This window comes from Felis catus, chromosome B3 (genome assembly GCF_018350175.1).
Source record: "Felis catus isolate Fca126 chromosome B3, F.catus_Fca126_mat1.0, whole genome shotgun sequence".
Classification (NCBI taxonomy): Eukaryota; Metazoa; Chordata; class Mammalia; order Carnivora; family Felidae; genus Felis; species Felis catus.
Genome location: NC_058373.1, coordinates 112,019,348 through 112,041,989, shown reverse-complemented (window position 1 = coordinate 112,041,989; position 22,642 = coordinate 112,019,348). Strand labels below are relative to the sequence as shown.

Genomic DNA, 22,642 nt, shown 5'->3' with positions numbered 1-22,642 from the left:
GATTGCTTTGGCTTTTGGTCTTCTGTGGTTTTATACAAATTTTAGGACTGTTTTTTCTATTTATGTAAAAAATATTGTTGGAATTTTGATAGAGATTGCATTGAATCAATGCATGGCTTTGAGTAGTATGCACATTTTAACAATATTATTTCTTTTGATACATGAATATAGCACATCTTTCCATTTATTTGTATCTCCTTCAATTTCTTTCATCAATGTCTTATAATTTTCAGTGTATAGATTTGTTCCTAAGTATTTTATTGTTTTTAATGCTACTATAAATGAGATTGCTTTCTTTATTTCTTTTTCAGTTAGTATTTTATTAGTGTATGGAGACACAACTGGTTTTTGTATGTTGATTTCAGATACTGCAACTTTATTAAATTTGTTTATTAGTGCTAGCAGTTTCTAGTAGAGTTTTTAGGGCTTTCCAGATATAATATCATGTAAGTTTCTTTAAATTTTTTTTTAATGTTTATTTATTTTTGAGAGAGAGAGACAGAGACAGAGTGCAAGCAGGGGAGGGGCAGAGAGAGAGGGAGACACAGAATCTGAAGCAGGCTCCAGGCTCGGAGCTGTCAGCACAGAGCCCGACGCAGGGCTTGAACTCATGAGCTGTGAGATCATGACCTGAGCTGAAGTTGGTCACTTAACCAACTGAGCCACCCAGGCGCCCAATATCATGTAATTTTCAAAGAGAGAATTTTGCTTCTTCCTTTCCAGTTTGGATGCCTTTTATTTCTTTTTCTTACCTCACTTATCTAGGTGGAAAGAAATACAGTACTATGTTGAACAGGAATGGTGAGAATAGTTACCCTTGTCTTGTCCTGAGTATGATGTTAGTTGTGTGCTTGTTTTATATGGACTTTATTATGTTTAGATATGTTCCTTCTATATGCAATTTGTTGAGAGATTTTTTTTTTATCATGAATGGATATTGAATTTTGTCAAATGCTTTTTCTGCATCTATTGAGGTGATCATATGATTTTTTTTCATTCTATTAGTGGATTATATCACATTTATTGATTTGCATATTTTGAACCATCCTTAAATCTTAGGGATGAATAATCTCACTTGATGAATAATCTCGCATGATTTTTTAATGTCCTAATAGATTTTGTTTGCTAGAATTTTTCCATCTATATTCACCAGGGATATTGGTTGGTACTTTTCATTTCTTGTAGTGACCTTATCTGTAGTGACCTTAAGGTAATACTTGCCCGACAAATATAATGATGAAAATTAGAAAATAAATGTATTGGTTAAACAGCAGACTTACACAGTTGAGTTGAGGTTTAGTAAACTGAAAGATCCAAATAAATTTTCTAGAATTCATTGCAGGGAGACATGAAGATGGCAAATATAAAAGAGAAGTTAAGGGAAATGGATAATAGAGAAGTTCCAATATAAGTCTAATAGAGTCTCAGAAGGAGAGAGTTGAAAGCATGGAGGAGACAGGTGCCTGGGTGGCTCAGTCGGCTGAGTGTCTGACTCTTGATTTTGGCTCAGGTCATGATCCCAGGGTCATGGGATCAAGCCCCACCTTGGGTTCCATACTGAGCATGGAGCCTGCTAAGATTCTTTCTCTTTCTCCTTCTTCCCCTCTCCTCTGCTTGCACTCTCTCTCTCTCTCTCAAATAAAAAAAGAAAGGAAAGAATGGAGGAGAGACAATATTAGAATGTATAAAAGCTGAGAATATTTCAGAATTAATAGAGGGCATCAATCCTAGAGACATTACACTCAGAGGATCACAGGCATAATAACGAAAAGAAAACCCACACTTACACATATCACTGTGTCTGCACTGACGTGCATCTGATGTTATAATAGGGCAGAACACAATAGTCAAAGAAAAGATCTTAAAAACAGTGAGAGAAGAGATAGATTGCCTACAGAGAAGGCACAACTGACTTTCAAGAGCAACAGTAGAATCCAGACGGAAGTGGAAAATCTTTGAAGAGCCAAGAGAAAATAATAAGCAATCTCATATTGTACACTGAATGGAAATATCTTCCAAAAAGAAGGTAAATAAGGTCATTTTCTGGCTAACTGAAACTGAAATGATTTACTGCCCACAGATTCTCACTAAAAGAATTCCTAAACATTGTGCTTCAAATAAAAATAAAATTGTTCTGGAAGGAAGGTTTGAGATTCAAGAAGGAATGATGAAGAAATAAAATGGTAATTTATATTTATAAATATAAGCAAACATTTGTAAAGTCATGACAATAATTTCTTTAAATTTTTTTTAAATGTTTATTTATTTTTGAGAGAGAGAGAGTACGAGTAGGGGAGGGGCAAAGAGAGAGAGGGAGACACAGAATCTGAAGCAGACTCCAGGCTCTGAGCTGTCAGCACAGAGCCTGATGAGGGGCTTGAACTCACAAGCTGTGAGATCATGACCTGAGCTAAAGTTGCACACTCAACCAACTGAGCCACCCAGGCACCCCAACAATAATTTTGCTTTAAGTTTATTTATTTTGAGAGAGAGAAAGAGAGAGTGAGAGAGAGTGCACACACGAGTGAGTGGGGAGGGAGCGAGGGAGAGAGAAAGAGAATCCTAAGCAGGCTCCAGGCTATGAGCTGTCAGCACAGAGCCTGACTCAGGGCTTGAACTCACAAGCTGTGAGATCATGACCTGGGCTGAAGTTGGATGCTTAACCGACTGAGCCACCCAGGCGCCCCAACAATAATTTCTAATTTGAGAAGCTGAAATATCAAAAGAAAACTCGAATTCTATGTAAGAATTGCATACAATTCATTAATTCATGATGAGTGCATATGAGAGAAGGAGGGAGGGTAGGAGGGAGGAATTAATGTTTTAATATTTGAGTATTGTTAAGAAAAAGGATTCAAAATAAACTAATTTTAGATTTTATGTTAAAACACATATTTAATTAATCTGTCCAGTGTGAGCGCTAAAGGAATAGAATAAAAGGTACAATTTACAAACTAGTAGAGGGGAAAAATGAAATGGAAATGTGGTAAAATTCAATCAAAGAGAAGAAGACTAGAATAAGAAGAATGAATAGAAAGCACAAAATAAGATGTTGGAAATGAATCTAAATTTTTTGGTACTCATAAACAAAAAAAGTTCAACTCCTTGGTTAAAAGACAAAGCTTTTCACACTGAATTAAAAATATCCATCCAATGACTTTTTCTGAAATGCACCAAAACAGAAGAGCATACCAGTGTCTCCACTTTGGGCTCTGCACTGACAGCATGGAGCCTGCTTGGGATTCTCTCTCTCCTTCTCTTTCTACCCCCCCCCTCCCCTCGGTTTATGCTCTCTCTCTCCCTCAAAAGAAATAAATAAACTTAAAAAAAAAAAGAACATACAAGGGTTGGGAGTAAAGGCATGAGAAAAAATATATGCAGACAAATAGTCACCAAAAGAAAACCAGCATTATATTATTATTATTATTATTATTATTATTTATGATATATTATATTATTATGTTATTATATTATTGTCAGACAAATAGACTTTAAGGCAAAATGCTTTACTAGAGATAAAGAAGGTGTCTAAATACTAAAGTTTCAATTCACCAGGAAGATACAACAGTTTTAATCTTGGATGCACCTAATTACATAGTTTTTAATTGCTGAAACTCCAAGGAGGAATAGACAAATCTGCAATCAAAGTGGGAGATTTTAATACACACTTCTCAATAATTGCTAGATCAAACAGATAAAAGAAGAGATCAATATGAACATAGAGGGTTTGAACAATACAAATAACAAGACTGTTTTAATGGGCATATAGAGCTCTTCATCCAACAGCTTGGAAAGATACATTTCTATTAAGTTTTCATGAACATTTATAAAAATTTATCCTAGGTAATTAAGCAAGTCTTTACACATTTTAAAGACTTGGTATTACTCAGATCATATTCAATGACTGCATTGCTAACAAATTAGCATTCTAGAAATGCTAATTCTAGAAATTAGCATTCTAGAAATTAGAAACCAATAAATAAATAAATAAATAAATAAATAAATAAATAAATAAATAAATAAAACCACATTTGTCACCTTTGACACTTCTAAATAATCCATATGTCAGAAGTAACGGGAATTGAACAATATTGAAAAAACAAGCAAAAAGCAGGAACTGAATTGAGTACTAGCTAAATTGTTATTAAGGACTTGTACACGTAAACAGATGTATAGATGTTTACATGATCTACAGTCAGGCAAATGACTTCCCAAGGATACTTGGGGAAGAATTTTAATTCAGGACGAGAGAAAATAAGATCAGGTTGTTTACCAAGTTAATGGATTGACACCCTCATGGGGAAAAAACTACTATGTGGTCTTGGCCTGTTTGGCCAGTCTTTGTATTCAGACCTTAAAGACAGAGTTTATGCTCAGATTAGTACTTATTCATAATGCTCTCAATGCTAATTAGTACTCCATGGCCTCTTGTTTGGGAATTATGGGAAAATTTAGATCAGGTATAGACTGTGACAGGTTGTAGCCGTTGCAAACTGCTAGTATCGTACAGATTGTAGGTATTACTTACAGGATTCTTTTGCATTTAGAACTGAACAACAAAGAATTGACTACATATTAAAATGTGCGCTAGTTAGCGGTTCTCAGAGGGAAGTTTATAGTCAAATATATGTGGTACTTACAGGGAGATGTATAGCTGATTATGCTCATATTAGAAGAGAAGCCTGGAAATAAATAAGCTTAGCATCAAAATTATGAAGTTAAAAAGAATAGAATAAACTTCTTAAAACACAGAAGACAGAAAATTATCAACAAAAGACAAATTACTGATCTAGGAAAAAGAGTTACACTAGCGTGATCAACAAAACTGAAAGTTTTTCTTTGAAAAGCTTTAAAAAATTGACAAATCTCTGGCAGGAATACTTAATGAAAAAAAAGGCAGAAGCCACAAAGTAATAATATCAAGAATGAAACAAGAACAAAACTGAAGAAGACAGGTTTAAGAATATTACAAAGGAATATTACATATAGCTTAATGGTAATGAACCTAAAAGTATGATAAATGTTCAAACTTGTAGAAAGTATAAGTTATTATAAAGTAAAAATTATAGATAAGATACATAAAATTTGACAAATCTTTGTTTGTTTTGTCTATTGTTCCATCCTGTGTACCTGTCATACAGTATGGCCTCAAGGAATATTTACTTAAATGAATAATTAAATTCAGATATAACGGTTGTTAACATTTTGGTGTATTTATTTTTATATGTATTTTACAACATAGTTCATTTGTATATCTACTCTTAAGCACCAATAACATAGATACCTTCGTAGATACTGGATGAAAATGATAAAAAAGAAAGTGCAATAACAGAGAGCATCTGGCTTGTTATTCTTTACCACTTAAAAAAAACTGTATGAGTTTTAAAGTAGCTAATCTTATCTCAATTTCCTTGGCAATAAAATGAACAATATGTTCTTCCTACAGCTATGCTTTTGTGGAGAAATGAAAAAAGATATTTTTTTCTAGCAATTCTCCTGGGACAGCATCCTATCCACATGGAGTTTGATCATAATTAGCAAGGACTAGAACAGCATTATTATTGTTTTCTGATGTTATCAAACAGAATTAGCAATCACTGGGGAATGAGAGATATGGCTCAAGACCCAGTTTCCTGGCATACTAGAAGGTATGGAAACAAAAAGAGAAAAATAATTTGAAACATTGTTTTTTAAAAATAATTTGAAACATTGTAAGGAAAGCTTGCCTCTGACCACAGACCTTATCTGAAAACATAGAATACAACTCTCAGTCTAAACTATGTAGAGATGACCCATGAATCTTTTGTTGTCATAATTTTTATTTTTCCTTGGGTAAAATAATTTTCTAAAAGCTTTTTTTCGAGGATATATGAGTGATAATATTTTTAGTGCTTGTATATCTGGAAATGTTTTGTCTTCCCTAGTGAATGAAAACCTATCCACGTTTAAAATCTCTGCTAAGTAAGGAATGGGTATTTTGACTGTGTGTGTGTGTGTGTGTGTGTGTGTGTGTGTGTGTGTGTGTGTGTGTGGTTAGTGGTCAAAGACCCTGTTAGTATTAACTGTAAGATTTTAATTTTTTAAAGCAAGTAAAATTAAAACTTAAAGCAAGGAAAAAAAGTCATAACATTTTTCCTTCAAGATTCTTTAGACATTATTTTATTGCCTCCTGGCACTTAATTTAATAAATTTCTTCAATGATTTTTGAATAACAACTATGCATCATTGTATAGGAGACACCTAATGAGCAGAAATGGACTTCACAGAGCTTACAGCAAGCTGGAAGAGAGAGACATCAATCAACTAATCATACAAAGAAACCGTAAGAGACTCTTAAGGACTGGGAACAAACTGAGGATTGATGGTGTGGGGGAGAGGGGAAGGTGGGTGATGGGCATGGAAGAGGGCACTTGGTGGGATGAGCACCGGGTGTTGTATGGAAACCAATTTGACAAGAAATTGTATTTAAAAGAAAAAAAATCGTACCAACAAAAACAACAACAACAAATAACTGTGGTGAGGCTTTGAAAGGAAGGTACATGAGACTCATGACAGCATGTAACAGGAGAACTGCTCTGGTCAGGAGGTCAGAGAGGAGTCCCTCAAGAAGCGGCAGGAGAAGAGCACTTCAGGGAGAGTGCGCTCTAAGTGTGAAGTTCTTGCGGCAGGGTACTTACGGCACCCGTGAGGAACTGAAGAAAAGCTGATGTGTTTAGAGAGCAGAAAGAGGTGCTGGAAAGGGAGGTAGGAGCCAGGCTATGGAAAGTCTTACAAGCCATGCTAGGGATTTTACTTTTGTCCTGAGAACCATGGGAAGCAAGTGGATGATATAAATATGGTAATGTCATATCAGATTTGTATTATGATGAGGCCATTCTGGATACTGTGTGGAGAATTTCAGGCAGAGGGGCAAGGGTGAAAGTAGGAAGACCAAAGAGGAGTCATTGGCAGAAGGCTGGGAGAGAGAGATTCTTGGGCTAGAGAGAGAGTGGCTGGAGAGATGGAGAGGGGGGCATATTTGACAGTCATTTGGGAAATAACTAGACAGGACTCCATGATCAATTGGATATGAAGGCTGGTGATGGAGAGGAATATGCCAAAGACAAGTGCTCATTTCTGTCTAAATTTACTCTGAGGCTGATGGGGATACCCATGGAGATGTCATAGGAAGAGAGCCTGGTTTGGAGAAAATATCACAAATTTCACTGAGGCTGGGTTAAATTCGATGATCATTTGAAATGTTTAAGTGGACATGTTGGATAGGCAGTCGTTCTGCAGACCCAGACCCAAGGAGATGTCCAAACAAGAGATTTGAATCTGTGAGTCAAGCTACAAAATCCCGAGATCAATGAAAAGCAAAACTCCAGGTCTTCCTGGAGCATATAGCTCTGAACTTGGACTAGACTGAACACAGGTGGGAACAGAAATCAGAGAAGCCTCCTAGATTTAGCATTTCTATCCTGGTATTTCTACCAAGAATATCCCTCTGTCTGTTTTAGCATATCCTCAGATAGGAAACCCTTCTTCATGTTCTGTTAGGGAAACACAACCCAGGCCAATCTAGAACAATTCCCTTGTGGGCCAGTTAACTTCTCTTCGTTCCTTTGCTCACATAATTTTGGAAATGCCTTGCTTTTGTTACAGATAGGGCTGACCAAGAGGATAGGGAGGACCACTTGAGTTACTGAGTCTGGCAGCCCAGGGAAGGTGATCTGAGTAAGGCCTGTGTTGGGACAGTTGCTTTCCAAGACCAAGCTGACTAGAGTAACACCTAAGTTGTGCCCCCAGATCCTTCATTCCACAAGGCTCTAGCAGCATTGGATACATTAGGAAGGAAACACATCCCTGGGAAGGGAATGAAATGTGAGTTCATGACGTATCATCTAGGTTGAAGACTCTTGTGACCAGGAGACAGCCAGTTGGGAGTGTAACACTGGACAGACCCCCTCTGTATTTGGTGACCAGCTTTTCCAAGCAGCTATGGGACTAGATCTGTGGATGGGGGACTGAGGGGCCCATTACTGCCTCTGTCTTCAGTGCCATCTCGATTAGCACCGAGAAGTGCTCTCTCTTAGGGAGTTGGAGAATTCCTGCTGAATGAGCTGTTAAAAACAGAAGATGTGGGGTCTGGACATTAACGAATGCTGACATGAGTCATGCTTATATTTCTTATCTCAATTAGATTCTCCCTCTTCTTTGGAATCCAGCTACCCCAGCTGCTGGTGGTGGTGTCATTAGCTGGAGGCTGACAGCGCCCCTGGAACTGAGCTTATTAAGAATAAATGAACCTTGGGTTCAGAACCCTTAGGGGTTTGGCTTTCTGAAGCTAGGCACAAATAAAAACTCAGCTGCCTAGGCTTTGCATTATTACATTTTCTGGGTTATATTGGTCTCTAGGGAATCTGCTTGATGCATTTCTAAGTTGTTTGTTTTGTTTTAACAGAGGAGATCAGATTTTAAACAACCCTCAATTATCAGAGAAGCCTCCTTTAAAGTAGGAGTTCGGGGCAACATAATGACTATTTTAAAATGCCCCTTTCTCAGTCAATGTGCCGGCTCCTCAAGCCTTGGTCCTGGCTGCTAACTTAAGTGTGCAGCCACAACTTTTTGCTCCAGTTAGCATTTGTTGGGTCCAACACAGCTATAGGCTGGGAAATGGTTTCTCATTTTCCTGCTGCCTCATCAGCAAAATTGACAGCTAACTTCCAACTGCTGAGGCTTTATTACTTCTGAAGATGTGAGAGGCAGAAAAGAGCACAGCTGGGCCCCTCATCCCAGGTGGAGCCGCAGGACCGGCAGATAGAGGAGTCAGCTTTTGACTGTTTGCTGAGGACCATTTAATCTGGAGGTGATTGCGGGGAGGTGAAAAGTGAAAGCCCCAGTCATGGTGTCTGTGACTTACTGCCCTTTCAGGAGTGTGCAGCCGGGCTCAGAACTTCCTCAGCTAAGTATGATCTAAAGGTCTAAGGGGAAACATGTTTCAAGAGGATCAGCTGTTGGGGTGAGGCAGAAGGACAGGTCGGGCCATGGGGTTGTGGTTGGACAGGCTGTCCATCGGCGTATGCCCATGCCTCCCTTTTCTTGTCAGCGCCGCTTCCAAGAGACATTAGAGCTCAGCCTGAGGAAATGGTGGCCGGGACATGGAACCATGGTGCTTTCTTGTTATGTGTGGTTGTGTGGGCGGAGGAGGCCAGCGGAAGACTTTCTAGGTTGGGGTCTTTGTTGAATTGTTGGATAATTATGTCACGGCCACCTGTTCGCATGTTTCTATTTCCCAAAATGAATGTTTACTTTAGAAAAGATCCCCTTTACTGTAACAGCACTTGCCCCGGAAATACGCGCCCAACAGTTCTGTTCCTTCCACGCAGGCCCTTGCTCAAAATTTACCAAAACGGTATTTAGCAAAAGAGTGTAATTATGCAACTGAAAAAGTCTTTAAATTGGATCATTCAGGGAAATGCTGGGAAGCTACTCAAAACAAGGCAGGTGTGAGTGCAAAGGAATAAGACTGATGCTAACATTTTTATATAGTGCACAAAACAAAAGCAACGATTCTTGAACTCTGACTTCCTTCTTCCCCAGCTTAACGTAGTGTAATTGAGGCAGAGCCCTGGATGCTTTTCACTGGAGCAGGGCTCTATTTTGTGTTGCAAACTCTCCTCGAAGCTCCCTGTTACTTCTTGGTTGTTTGTTTATCATCCCTAAGGAGGAAAGTTCTTTCTGATCTGGGGCTCATTGATGGAGAGGGCAACAGTTTCCTTCTTACATCTTCCCTGGGCATGTGACTGCTTTTAGAATCCTCTCAGCTCCTGAACTGGAGGGTTGACTGGAGTGCATAGTCAACTTCCTAGCATTTCGCAGTCTTTTGTTTTTATATTTTTCTGAGTATTTCCCATGACAAGAGTGGATCAGGTTACCACTTCTGTTTTATCTAGAAATCATTTCCCCCTTCCTTTTTTTTTTCAACGTTTATTTATTTTTTTGGGACAGAGAGAGACAGAGCATGAACGGGGGAGGGGCAGAGAGAGAGGGAGACACAGAATCAGAAGCAGGCTCCAGGCTCTGAGCCATCAGCCCAGAGCCCGACTCAGGGCTCGAACTCACGGACCGTGAGATCGTGACCTGAGCTGAAGTCAGATGCTTAACCGACTGAGCCACCCAGGCGCCCCCCCCATTCTTTTTTTTTAAAGTTTATTTACTTTGAGAGAGAGAGAGAGAGAGAGAGAGAGAGAGAGAATCTCAAGCAGGGTCTGCACCACCAGTGCTGAGCCTGACATAGGACTCAAACCCATGAACCACTAGATCATGACCTGAGCCAAAAATCAAGAGTCAGATGCCTAACAGACTGAGCCACCCAGGTGCCCATCCCCCATTCTTCTGTCAATCCTTTCTCCTCACATCTTGTGGCAGATTTCTGAATAAGGATCTAGGATGGACCTAAAAATTATCTAAGTTTCCTAGTAGAATATTAAAGGTGCTAGAAGAGTTAACATGGGCATTTGGCAACACAGGTATTTCTGACATGGGGGGGCGTGTCACACAAATTAGAATGTACATTTCAGGCCACTGTTCTGTTCACACTCATCGCCTTAGGACTCCATGCACTTCTTTCAACAATGATGCCATTGCTCTAAATGCCCACACATCTCCTCTTCTGCAGTTCTCTCCAAGCTTGTTGGCAAATCATACAGGAGAGCCTGTCACAAAATGGCACACAGTCTTTTACCATTTTTGGGGTCAAGACCTGTATTTATTTTCCAGTATCACATGACCAGATCACCTCTACTTACCTTTATCTATAAAAATGGGCTCCAAACAACTTGGGTTTCTCAAAATAAAATGTATCCTTAAAGGATGAATATTTATCGGCTACTATTAACGGAATTCTAAAGAAAATGTCATAGGCTATGAAAGTAATTTCCTACGAAGAAGCTCCATAAATTTTTCAAATGGCAATAGTATTTGACTGGTATAAAAACTCCCAAGGAGAGTTCTTAGGGGCAAATAATACTTGTTTAGATGTGTAAGTTCTGATAAGTCGGTTAAAAAGAGAGTCTCATTTGGTCTGGGAAACAAGATAAGTTGGTTTAAAAGATTGTCTCATTTGATCTGGGATGTGAGATAAATGGGTCCCGGCCCTGCCAGTGAACATGGGCAAAGTGCTTAGCATCTCTAGATTTCTGATTCGTCACATTTAAAATGAAGGGTTTAGATTAGAAAATCTCCATGGACTCTTAGCTTCAATACACTATGATTCATTCATCAAACATTTATTGGGCAACTACTGTGTTAGATACTGCTGCAGAAAAAGTGATATAAACTCTTTATCCTAAAAGATATCAAAATCTAGCCAGGAATATAGATGATATACAATTTTTATATCACTGATATCATTATATGATATCCTCTCTCATATATTCTACTATACAACATAGTATAATATTTGTTGTTGTATAAACTGGCTACTTGTTCACCAAATATTTTTCTTTCCCTCCTGGGGACTCTTTTCCCAGACTCTCTTGCAATTAATTATGTGTGGCCAAATGACTAGAGTCTGTCTAGTCAGATGTGGGGCAGAAGTGACATATGCCACTTCTAGAACTGGTCCATGAAACCCTCCCATGTGTGAACCTTCTCTCTCTTTCTCCAACTATTATCTCCACAGAGTCAGAGGAGCATAAGTCCTCAAGCTGGAAGGAGCCTGGGTGCCTGAATAACTGTGTAAAACATAGGACTCCCCCATACATCCTACCAACCTGCATTGGAATGTGATATGAGGGAGATGTAGCATTTATTGAATTAATCCACTCTGATTTTGTGACAGATGGTTACAACGGTTAGTTTACCTGTCCAGTGCACTTATATTATAAAGGAAGAGGCTATAAGTCCTTAGATAATGATGGTAAAGGAAGATAGCTGTTACAATGGTGTTTCAAGTGGGCAAAGGGCTAATGGGACCCCTGGGGAAGAGGATGCATGTATAGAAGGAAGAGGGTAGCATAGAAAGGGGGATAGACCAGCAAGGAAAAGATAATAGCATAATTACCAGAGTGGTTGATGCTTGACCCCAAGATGTCTGTCCGAGAAAAAAAAAATACCTGGAAAAAAATGAGCTATCCAGCACTTTTAGAAAAAGTAGGGAGGTAATGGCCAAATGATTCTTATTTTATCATCTCTCCAACACTTGCAGGACAATAGGAATTCTTCCAAAACCATTCAGTCAAGAGCAAAGCCTGGGTAACTGATAGGAATGATATCTGAAATGATGGCTCTAAGACATGATTGCCTCTTGCAATTCAGAATCTGATGTGTAGCTACCTCGAAGTTTAAAAAGCCATTTTTAAAGCATTTTAGACCATATTAACAATGATAAAGATGAAACTTAAGTAGATGCTCAAAGTCATCTAAAAGCCAGTGTATCTGATTACTCTTAGCTCACTTGTAAGAAGAATGGCATTAAATTCATAGCAGTGGTACATTGTAGTATATTATGGAATAATGTTCCCCTCCCCAGATTTCCACATGCTAGTCCCCCAAATTTGTATGTTTCCTTACATGATAATAGGAATTTTGCAGATGTCCTTAAATTAAGGATCTCAAGATGAGAAGATTATCGTGGTGGGGTGCCTGGGTGGTTCCGTCGGTTGAGCATCCGACTTCAGCTCAGGTCATGATCTCACAGCTCATGAGTTCAAGCCCCGCGTCAGGCTCTGTGCTGATAGCTTGGAGCCTGGAGCCTGCTTCGGATTCTGTGTCTCCCTCTCTCTCTGCCCCAACCCACTCGCATTCTGTCTCTGTCTCTCTCAAAAATAAATAAACATTAAAAAAAAAATTAAAAGAAACATTCTCTTCTAAAAAAAAAAAAGGAAGATTATCCTGGAGTATATGGGTGGGTCCAGTGTAATCACACAGGCCCTTAGAAGAGGGAAGAAAGTGTGTCAGAGTCAGAGAAGGAGCTGCAACAACAGAAGTGGAGGCCAACATCCAGAAGTGGGTGTGGGACCCCATGTCAGAGAATACAGGTAGCCTCCAGAATCTAAAAAAGGCAAAGCAGTGGTTTTCTCCCAGAGCTTTTAGAAGGAACACAGTTCTGTCAACCTATTTTGGACTTCTGACTTGCAGAACTGTAAGATAATAAATTTGCATTTTTTAAGCCATTGAGTTTGTGGTAATGCATTATAAAAGCAATAGGAAACTAATACATACATAATATACTGTGGCTTTTGCATTCTCTTCTTTTTCATCCATACAATTTTGTATTGTATGCATTACTGTTCTATCTATCCTCTATCCATCTAAGTATCTATGTATTCGTGTGTGTGTGTGTGTGTGTGTGTGTGTGTGTGTGTGTGTGTGTGGATATATATAGTGTATCTATACCTCATGGATATTTATACTAAGGGTTTTATACATAGTAATTCATTTAGTTCTCTCATGATTACTATTAAGTTACTACTATTAGTTAGGGGCAGGTAAGAACTATTATCTGCCTTTTATAGGTGAAAAACCTGAACTTAAGTAATTTGCCCAGTTATTTGTCTAGGAGACAGCAGAGTAGGATTTGAGTGAAGATCTGGCTGCTGCAAAGCAAATGCTCTTATCCACTATGCTTCATGGAGTTCACTGACTTGAATTACACCTTTAAAACTCTGACTTTTACAACTACTTTTGCCTTATATAAATATTTTACCCAAATTGCCTTCTTGTTGCCATATGCTTACGTGAATCATGTAGGTTAATTTTAAAAACTTGGATGCTCATGTTCCATTTCCATTCCTGGCAAGCTAGCACATAGAAGACCAAACCTACTGTTGTGAGTAACTAGAAAACATGAATAATAACAAAACAAAATTCCATGTTTGAGACTTGGGGGGTGGGTGGCTACTAAAGCAGCCAGGACAGGATGGCCAGGAGAGAAGGGAAACTCATCAAGGTAAGCTGAACAATCTGTGCTAATGTTAACTGGGGCATTTGCCAATTTCTGAGTGGTCTGGGAAGAGGGACTGAGGGTAAGAGAAAAGGCACCTGTGAAGAGAGAGAGGTTGAGCAGTTTTCAGCTGTGTTATGGTGCTTGAGAAATGGCAGTTGAAGTTCAAGGGTAGTGAGTAAGCAAGGGCTTGAAGATGTTGTTGCAAAGGGAAGTGCAGAGAAATCAGCCCAAGAGTCTGAGTTGCTTCTCTTTGATGCATTTGCTAAGTAGTAAGTGGCACTGGCCTAGAGAGACAAGAATCAATCAGGAAGCAGCAACCAAGAGCATGCCTGATTAGGCTCCTACTGGATCCCACCATCCCACAGAAAATAACTACAATCTTCTAGGAGGGGGCAAGGCAAAGTCTGAGGGGAGGGAAAACCTTCAAGAAGGGGCAAATAAGGAGGAAATCCCCATTTGAATAACTTTTAGCCTGATGGCAGACTGAAGTTAGTGTGTATGAGATGACAAAACTCTGATACAAGATCTGTCCTTCTGTCTTTCTGTCCCAAAGAATCAGAGGACACAGATCCACAATGACTGGAGAGTGAGAAAGGAGAGCATAGGAGCCTCAAATTCTGTGTATAAACTCTGCCCAAGTTTATGGTTGGTCTATGAACCATGCATGTCACGGATGCACTCCAAGCACCACAGAGAAAGCCAGTGCCTCAGATGTGAGATTTGAGTCCAAGAGACAGAGTTCACAGTTTAAGTCCACTCAATTTCACTGACCACTAAAACAAAACATCAACATTCTTTGAAGGAACAAAAAATGAATCCAATATCCCTACAATATAGCACTAACAAGGTTAATTCAATTCAAAATTACTGGACATGTGAAGAACCAAGAAATGTTCCCCAGTCTTAAAAGAGAGAAAACAGAATAAAACCCAGAGAAATTTAGGATCAATCCTTGGAGTTAGCATACAAAGATTTAATGATAAATGGCCATTATAAATATTGTCAATGAAGGAAAATATTTTTGCAATAAGTTAAAAGAAAGAAATCTCACTGTGAAATCTATATAAGCGCAGTCCCAGAAAGAAGAGGGACACCAAGGTTAAATACAAAAAGGTTATGCCGAGGTGCATCAAAGGCAAATTCCTAACACCAAAAATAAAGAGAAAATATTGAAAACAGCCAGAGAAATGAGGTATCATAAAAGTGACATAACAGAAGAAAAATGATGTGAATTGTCATTCTCCTTTCATCAGAAATGATAGAAACCAGAATATAGTGGAATGCCATCTTTAAAAAAAACTTTTTATTTTAAAATAATTTTAGACATACAGAAAAGTCACAAAAGTGGTACATAGAGTTTCTGTCTACCTTTCACCCAGCTTCCCCTTATGTTAACAGCATATATGAACACTGGATTTATCTGCTTGTCAAAGAAATACACTGCTCCTTCAGAAGATAACTGTGAGTTTAGGCAAGATGTCCTGGACCTCGGGTCAGAACTACACTAAAGTATGGATATGCAGGTACTTGCTGTTGGTAAAGCACAGTGAAAGATCAAATAAATGTGGGAACATTCTTATGAAGGTTAAAAACTGTCTAAAAACCCAGGTGGGCTTCTGACTTATCTCAGTGCCTCATATCATTGTGCTTCTTATCTTTAGTCCGTCACTCTAAATTTTTTTTTCAACGTTTATTTATTTTTGGGACAGAGAGAGACAGAGCATGAACAGGGGAGGGGCAGAGAGAGAGGGAGACACAGAATCGGAAACAGGCTCCAGGCTCTGAGCCGTCAGCACAGAGCCTGACGCGGGGCTCGAACTCCCGGACCGCGAGATCGTGACCTGGGTGAAGTCGGACGCTTAACCGACTGCGCCACCCAGGCGCCCCAGTCCGTCACTCTAAACACCTGTTCACTGGGTTCTAGGGCTGGTCTCTCACATTCCACCATCCCATCCTAGGGATTCACTGGCAGCCAACCTCATAAATCAGGAGTTATCATAGACTTCCTCATGAGACGTCCAAAGGACAGTTGTGAGTTTGCTTTGCTTCACTGAGAAAAGGTCAATGGAATCCTAGACATGAAATTTCTGGGTAACACACGAAATCTCTAAATAATACGTGAAATTCCTCACTACAACTATACAGCTGTGGCCTGAGATGAGGAAGTAGAGGAAGAAGTAGGATTACTACAGGTTTATGTTGGGTCCTAGCTAAGCTGGCTGTTTCTGGCTCCAATTCTCTCCATTTCTTACATGTTGACAAGAGACAAATGTTAAAGTTCAGGGAGGAAGCATCTCAGTGAAGCCTAGCCACCGAAATGTGTGCCCAAAGCTGGGATAGATTTTTCTTACTCTTTACACCAAAGGATTCACTTAAAAAGGAGAACATCTTTCCAATGTGCTTCTGAAGGTAAACTTGAAGCAAACTTTGAAACCTGTTCGAGAAATCCTGGCTTTTTATTTTTCCTAAGTGGTGAAAAAAACAAACAAAACAAAACAAAGCAAAACAAACAAACAAAAAACAACAACCTTGTTAACTGGGCATCCAGACACAGGAGGGTATGGAAATCTCTTCTTCCGTGTCGCCTCTTTCTTAGCACATTTTGATTTCTTCAGGCTGATTTTACATAAAATTGGAAAAAGACCAAAAGCAAGGCTACATCTTGCACTTTTTTGAGAACTTACTGGGGAAGGCACAGGTTGGAAGTCAGACTCCACTTCAGTCCCTCTTCTGTCACTTACCAGTCGTAAGACCAGTCGTAAGTCACCTATGGAAGAGGGAAAAAACACAGACAGATACACCAGACAAAGGTGTTCAAGGCGCCCTCCCCCCCCCCCCCCCCCCGGCCCCGGCCCTGCTCGCTCTCCTCTCTGTACCTGCTCCCTGCTCTCTCAGGGAGCTCAGCCTCATCCTTACCCTCCACTCCAAATCCGTGCAGGTGCAGCTGCCTGCCTGACAGCTGTACCTAGGTGTCCCAGAGGGAACTGAACCTCAACACACCCACAACTAAACTCCTGACTTCCCCGAACCCGGTCTTCTTCCCATCTTCCCCATCTGAGAGAAGGTCTCTGTCACCGATCCAATTGTGTAAACCAGAAACCGGGGAGTTCATTTCAGTTGCTCCCACCCTCTCTGCTCACCCTGCTCTCCTGCTTCCAACCCATCCCAACCACTGTCAGTGTTAACCACCAAATAGCTCTTTAATCCATTCCCCTGTGTTCCAGCCCACTGCCACCACTCTGTTGCACTTTACCATGATATTCCCATCTAACTGACCTCCCTATAATTAATTATTCTGGTCCTCTACAGTCTCCTCCTCTGCCCTGAAACCAGATTGATCTTTACAAAATGCTGATGTGATCATATCATTTACCTGCCTATGCCTTTCAGTGGCTTCCCATCACTTTCAGGATAAAGACCAACATCTTAACACGATTATCAAGGACTGCATGTGGTCTCACATTCTTTGTTCATTGAGCTCCACTTATCAGGGTCTCCTGTCACATATTTTTGTTGTTTTAACTTTTTTTTTTTAAGTAAGCTCTAGGCCTAATATGGGGCTTGAACTCACAACCCCAAGATCAAGAGTTGCCTGCTCTACTAAGCCAGCCAGGTGTCCCTGTTGTTTTAATCTTTTATGCTGACATAATTTCAGACTTAAAGTAAGACTGCAAAAATAGTACAAAGAATTCTTGTTTACCCTTCATGCATATTCCTCTAATGTTACATTTTACTATATTTATCATTCTTTCTATATTCTTCTGTACTTTTTAGGGCATCAAAAAAATTTAAATATCATCCTGTTTTCTAATTTACAAACCTCTTTCAAATTTCACTAGTTATCCCATTAATGTCATTTATAGCTAAAGAAAATAATGTTTTCTTCTCCAGTATTCAGGATCACACATTCTACATAAATTCCATTTCTCTTCCAATTCCTTAATCTGGAATACTTCCTCAGTCTCTCTTTGTCTTTTATGACACTGACATTTTTAGAGTCCTGCTTTAGAATGTCTCTCATTTTGGGTTACCTGATGGTTCCTCATAATTAGATACAGGTTATACATTTGGGGGAGGAATATCATAGAAGTCACTTAGTGTTCTTAGTGCATTATGTCAGGAGGCATGTGATATCAGTGTATTCTGTTACTGCTGATGTGATATTAACTTTGGTCATTTAGTAAAAGTGATGTCTATCAAGTTCCTCCATTGAAATGTTACTATTTTTCCCTTTGTAATAAAAAAATCTTATGAGAGATACTTTGAGACTATGTAGACCTGTTCCTTATCAAACATTTCATCTGATATTAGAATCCAATGACGATTACTGCATGAAATAATTATTACTAGAGTGGTTGCCAAATGGTTCTTCTTTCATACACCTAAAAATGCCATGTTCTCTCCACCCCAGCGCCTTTGCACGTTATGTATTCTACTCAGAATAGCCTCTTCCTCCTTTTCAACTGGCTAACTCTATTTATTTGTTTGTTTGTTTTCAGATCAAGTGTCATTTTCTTAGAGATGCCTTGCTTGGTCCTCCCTCATTAAAGGTCAGGTTTCTCATTTGTGCATTCTGATAGATATCACATAGTACTTTATAGAACTTGTAGTTATAATTTTACATTTATAAGTAGGTAATTATTTAATTAAGTATGCATCCTCCACTAGACTGGAAACACAGTAAGCCAGTGGTGGTGGCCAATGATACAATGGTTTTCATACACCATTGTACTCCCCATCCAAGCACAGGACATACATACGTAGGCTTCTCATTAAATTTACTTGATTGAAGGAATGAGTGAATCTCATGGAGTTCTTGTGAGTATTGAATGAAATAAGATATGTAACATTCATAACATGTATTAGAATCTTAATAAATATTAAGATCCTAGCCTCACTTTGGGTCAAACATTATATAACAGGCAAATTACTTGTGCCAAACAAAAATTTGTCCCTGGAGGTGAACTTCTATATTCTAAAAATTGATCTTCACTTGAACTTTACTAACACTTCTGTGGAAGCAAATTTATAAAGAGCAACTCAGGCTATAATATAAGGTTACACTTCCTTTCTTATCGCCAACATATGTTGAAATGAACTTCTGCTTGCCCAGTTTTAGCAATTAACCCCTTCTTTTCTACCCTCTTAAAGTGACCCCTAATTATTTATCAGATTCTGCAGACAATTGACTCACAGACTCACAATTGTCTGATTCAGACAATTGACTCACCATTGTCTCTCAAGGGCTTCTAGTCTGTCCTCTTTGCCCTGCTGACACATAGCCTCTGTGGCTCATGACTCTTGTGAGAGAGCCATTCTGTTTGGTACAACTGTCCTCCATGGGCAGTGTCCACTGATGCCCCTGCTCTGGCTCTGGGGGAGGGGAAATACTGCTCCCCTCTCCCCTCGTCTAAACACCCAAAGGAAGGGGTGGGGGCTTCTGATTTAGGGTGTGAAAACTACTCACTCATGGACTCCCCTTATTCCCTGAGTCCCAGCTGAAATTCAGGATTTAGAGAAACACACAAAGGAATAGATTTATGATGGTAAAGAGTGTGGAAGGAGAAATCACTGGTGAATAAATAAATGATTTCAAGAAATTCTCAGAATAGGGAAGATTGGAATGTGTTGATTGGTGAGTGAAGCAGAGGAAGCTACCATGGGGCTTGAGGAGAGGTGGAAGCTGATTCCATAAAACCTTGAAGAGGTTCTGGACTCTGAGTTAATACATATGGAGGGCAATGGTGAGAGGGAGCTACAGAGAGAAGGACTGATTGAAGCTGAGAGAAGTCCACCCCCTACTCCCCTTCTCTTTGGCCTCCCTTTATGGAACAACTAGTAGCTTGAATTTGCACCAAGACTAAAAAGCAAATAAACAAAAACTTAAACAAAAAGCAAAACAAACCCAAACTGAGAACTCTGCTCTTTCTCTAAATAAAGAGAACAAGCAACCTACAGAGAGTGAAGACTCTTGGGGATTATTGCTGCCCCAGAACCAAGCATTTTTTCTTCTGGAATTTAGGTAGCTTATTCCTCACTGATCACCCTAAAGAAAAGCCTTCTATTAAATATATCCTATTCAGATACACAGCAGTTACCATCAGCCTTACAATTCAGGACAGAGGTCTGTTGGGAAAATAATTATATAGTCCTATAAAGTAGCAGAAAGAAATCATACCAATATCAATGCAAAATGAAGAAGACTTTTTAAAAATTTTTAAGGAAAGGGGCGCCTGGTGCCTCAGTTGGTTAAGCATCCGACTTCGGCTCAGGTCATGATCCCACGGTTCGTGAGTTTGAGCCCTGTGTCGGGCTCTGTGCTGACAGCTCAGAGCCTGGAGCCTGCTTCGGATTCTGTCTCCCTCTCTCTCTCTGCCCCTATCCCACTCATGCTCTGACTCTTTCTATCTCTTACAAATAAATAAATGTTTAAATTTTTTTTTTTTTAATTTTGAAGGAAAAAGAAAAGAGTTTACTTGAGCCCAAGTTAGGACAGCTGCCTGGGATACACAATCTTCATAAGGAAGACAGTGCTTGGGGGAAAGAACATTTGGTACAGAGGTTTTTGTTTGTTTGTTTGTTTTCCTTTCACATAAAGAGTTAAAAATCACCAGGGCACCTGGGTGACTCCATTGGTTAAACATCTGACTCTTGATTTTGGCTCAGATCATGATTTCATGGTTTTTGAGTTTGAGTCCCGTGTTGGGCTCTGTGCTGACAGTGTGGATCCTCTTTGGGATTCTTTCTATCTCTGCCCCTTCCCTGCCCAAGCTCACTCTCAAAATAAATAAATAAACTTAAAAAATATTTAAAAGTTACCAATCACCATGATGAAGGACATTCCAGAAAGTTGCAGACTTTATCTTGTGTTTCTAATATGTTCGAGGTTGTATGACTTTAATATCATGGGAATCAAGCAGTTTTTAAAAATTTTTCTTATCTTTATGTTTGGAATGCTTCTTTCTGGTTATTATTGTTTTTTTTAAAACAAAAGAAGATGTATAATGTGTTCTGGGGGGCATAAATAGACCCCATGCTTTGAATTTTTGCCAAGTAACTTTGACCTTAGTAAATGCTAGAGTGTAGCTTCCTTAGGAACCTGAGAGTAGGGCCCACAAACGTGAAAATCTGAAATTTTCCTTCATTTTATCACCAACTACTTAGAATAATCAGCCTTGTTTCTTATTGTAGAATATGAATGAGTAGTAAACACGAGGAAGAAGAGCAGTATGTAAAAGAAGGACCAAAATAATTATAATGGACTCTGGAGGAGCTATTTCAGGAAACGATAACTTTAAAAAATCCGATTATGCCTTCATAGACAACTGAGAAGACATTGTATCCAAGACAAGAATAGGGTGAATAATATAATAAATGGTCAAAGAATGAACTCTTGTAGTAAAAAAATCATGCTAAAAACTTTAAAAATTAGTAACAAGTGTTCACAATAAAAACAAAGCAATATTCCAAACTATAGAGCTAAAAGGTAGGCAGAAAACATGAGGGGAAAAAAATGAAAAGGAAAAATCAATCCAGAATTCAACATATGACCAGTAGTAGTTCCAGAATTTAAATTATAAAATACAGGGTAGTATTTTTTTTTTTAATCGTGAGGAAAATTTCTGAGAGTTGAAGACAAGTACAAGTCTTCAGTCTGACAGGGCTCATCAACTGCTGAGCAGCATAAAAGGAAAAAGATCCACACATAAATAATTTGACCAAACTCAGAAAGGTCAGAATAAAGAGAAGACCCTCAAAGTTTTCAGGGTGAAGCAAACTAGCAAATCAATTAGCCTGCATTGAAACAAAAATCAGTGGCATCAACAATACTGGATGGTAAGTTCATGCCACGAAGTTCTAAGGGAAAATTATTTTGAACTGTGTTTAATTTGGTCTAGAATTTTGCATCCTGCCAAACTGTCAATCAAGTGTGTGGGGGGGGGGCGGGTAGGGCAGTGAAATACCTTTTTAGACACACAGGGACTCAGAAAATATCTACTTGGCAAAATAAGGGAGTAAGTCTAGCAAAAGCAAGGAAAAAGAAAGCCATGAGTAAGAAAGAGTGTTCTAACTGTACAGTGTGGTAAAGGAAAGTCCTAGCATGGCAACTCCATCAGGCCTGGTGAACAACTGATCTGCAGGGAGAGAAGACCCTTGGAGGTTGTCTTTGGATAAAATAGGGATTCCATGAAACACTATCATTGAGAGACAGAAAAAAATTAAGGATATTTTAACAGTTTATTATCTTCTTTCAACAAGAAAAACAAAAGGCAATTAGATATCTTGGAAAAAATAGTTTTATAACAAAGTCATGGGTGACATGTAAATGTTTATTATATTGTGACCTAATTGGAGCATTGGCTGAGTGTCAGGACAAATCATCTATTCGACCTTGACACTAACAACATTCTTTTCCAAATGTCCCAAGGGTCATGACATTTTACTTATAGAGAAAGAAAAGTAATTATATGATACCATTTGGCTCTGTAGTGATTAATATTTAGATAGTAATTACAACAAAAAAGGTACTTATTGGCTTGTTAACTTTAGACTCACCCTGTAAACACAATTTACATGGTTTGATGTAAAGGCAAATATGGATAACAACAGAAGCATGGGTAAGAAAACAAGAGAAGTAGGTTAGGAACAGTAAGATCCTCAGAGTGGTAGGTGGTGGTCAAGAAATACTGCCAAAAGTTGATGGAACCACAA

General features: G+C 39.0%; 1 long non-coding RNA gene across 2 annotated transcripts in view; it reads left to right on the top strand.

Moving 5' to 3' along the window:
• The window catches only part of LOC123386114, an 88,974-nt gene that overhangs the window by 43,141 nt on the left and 23,191 nt on the right, over positions 1–22,642 (top strand). The window contains exons 1-4 of one of the 2 annotated variants that reach the window (XR_006599699.1): positions 3,524–5,648; positions 6,234–6,322; positions 15,329–15,453; positions 18,430–18,480. This is a non-coding gene — a long non-coding RNA (uncharacterized LOC123386114). Of the gene's footprint in view, positions 1–3,523; positions 5,649–6,233; positions 6,323–15,328; positions 15,454–18,429; positions 18,481–22,642 lie in introns of those variants that run through there. The other variant, XR_006599698.1, reaches the window with a different exon arrangement.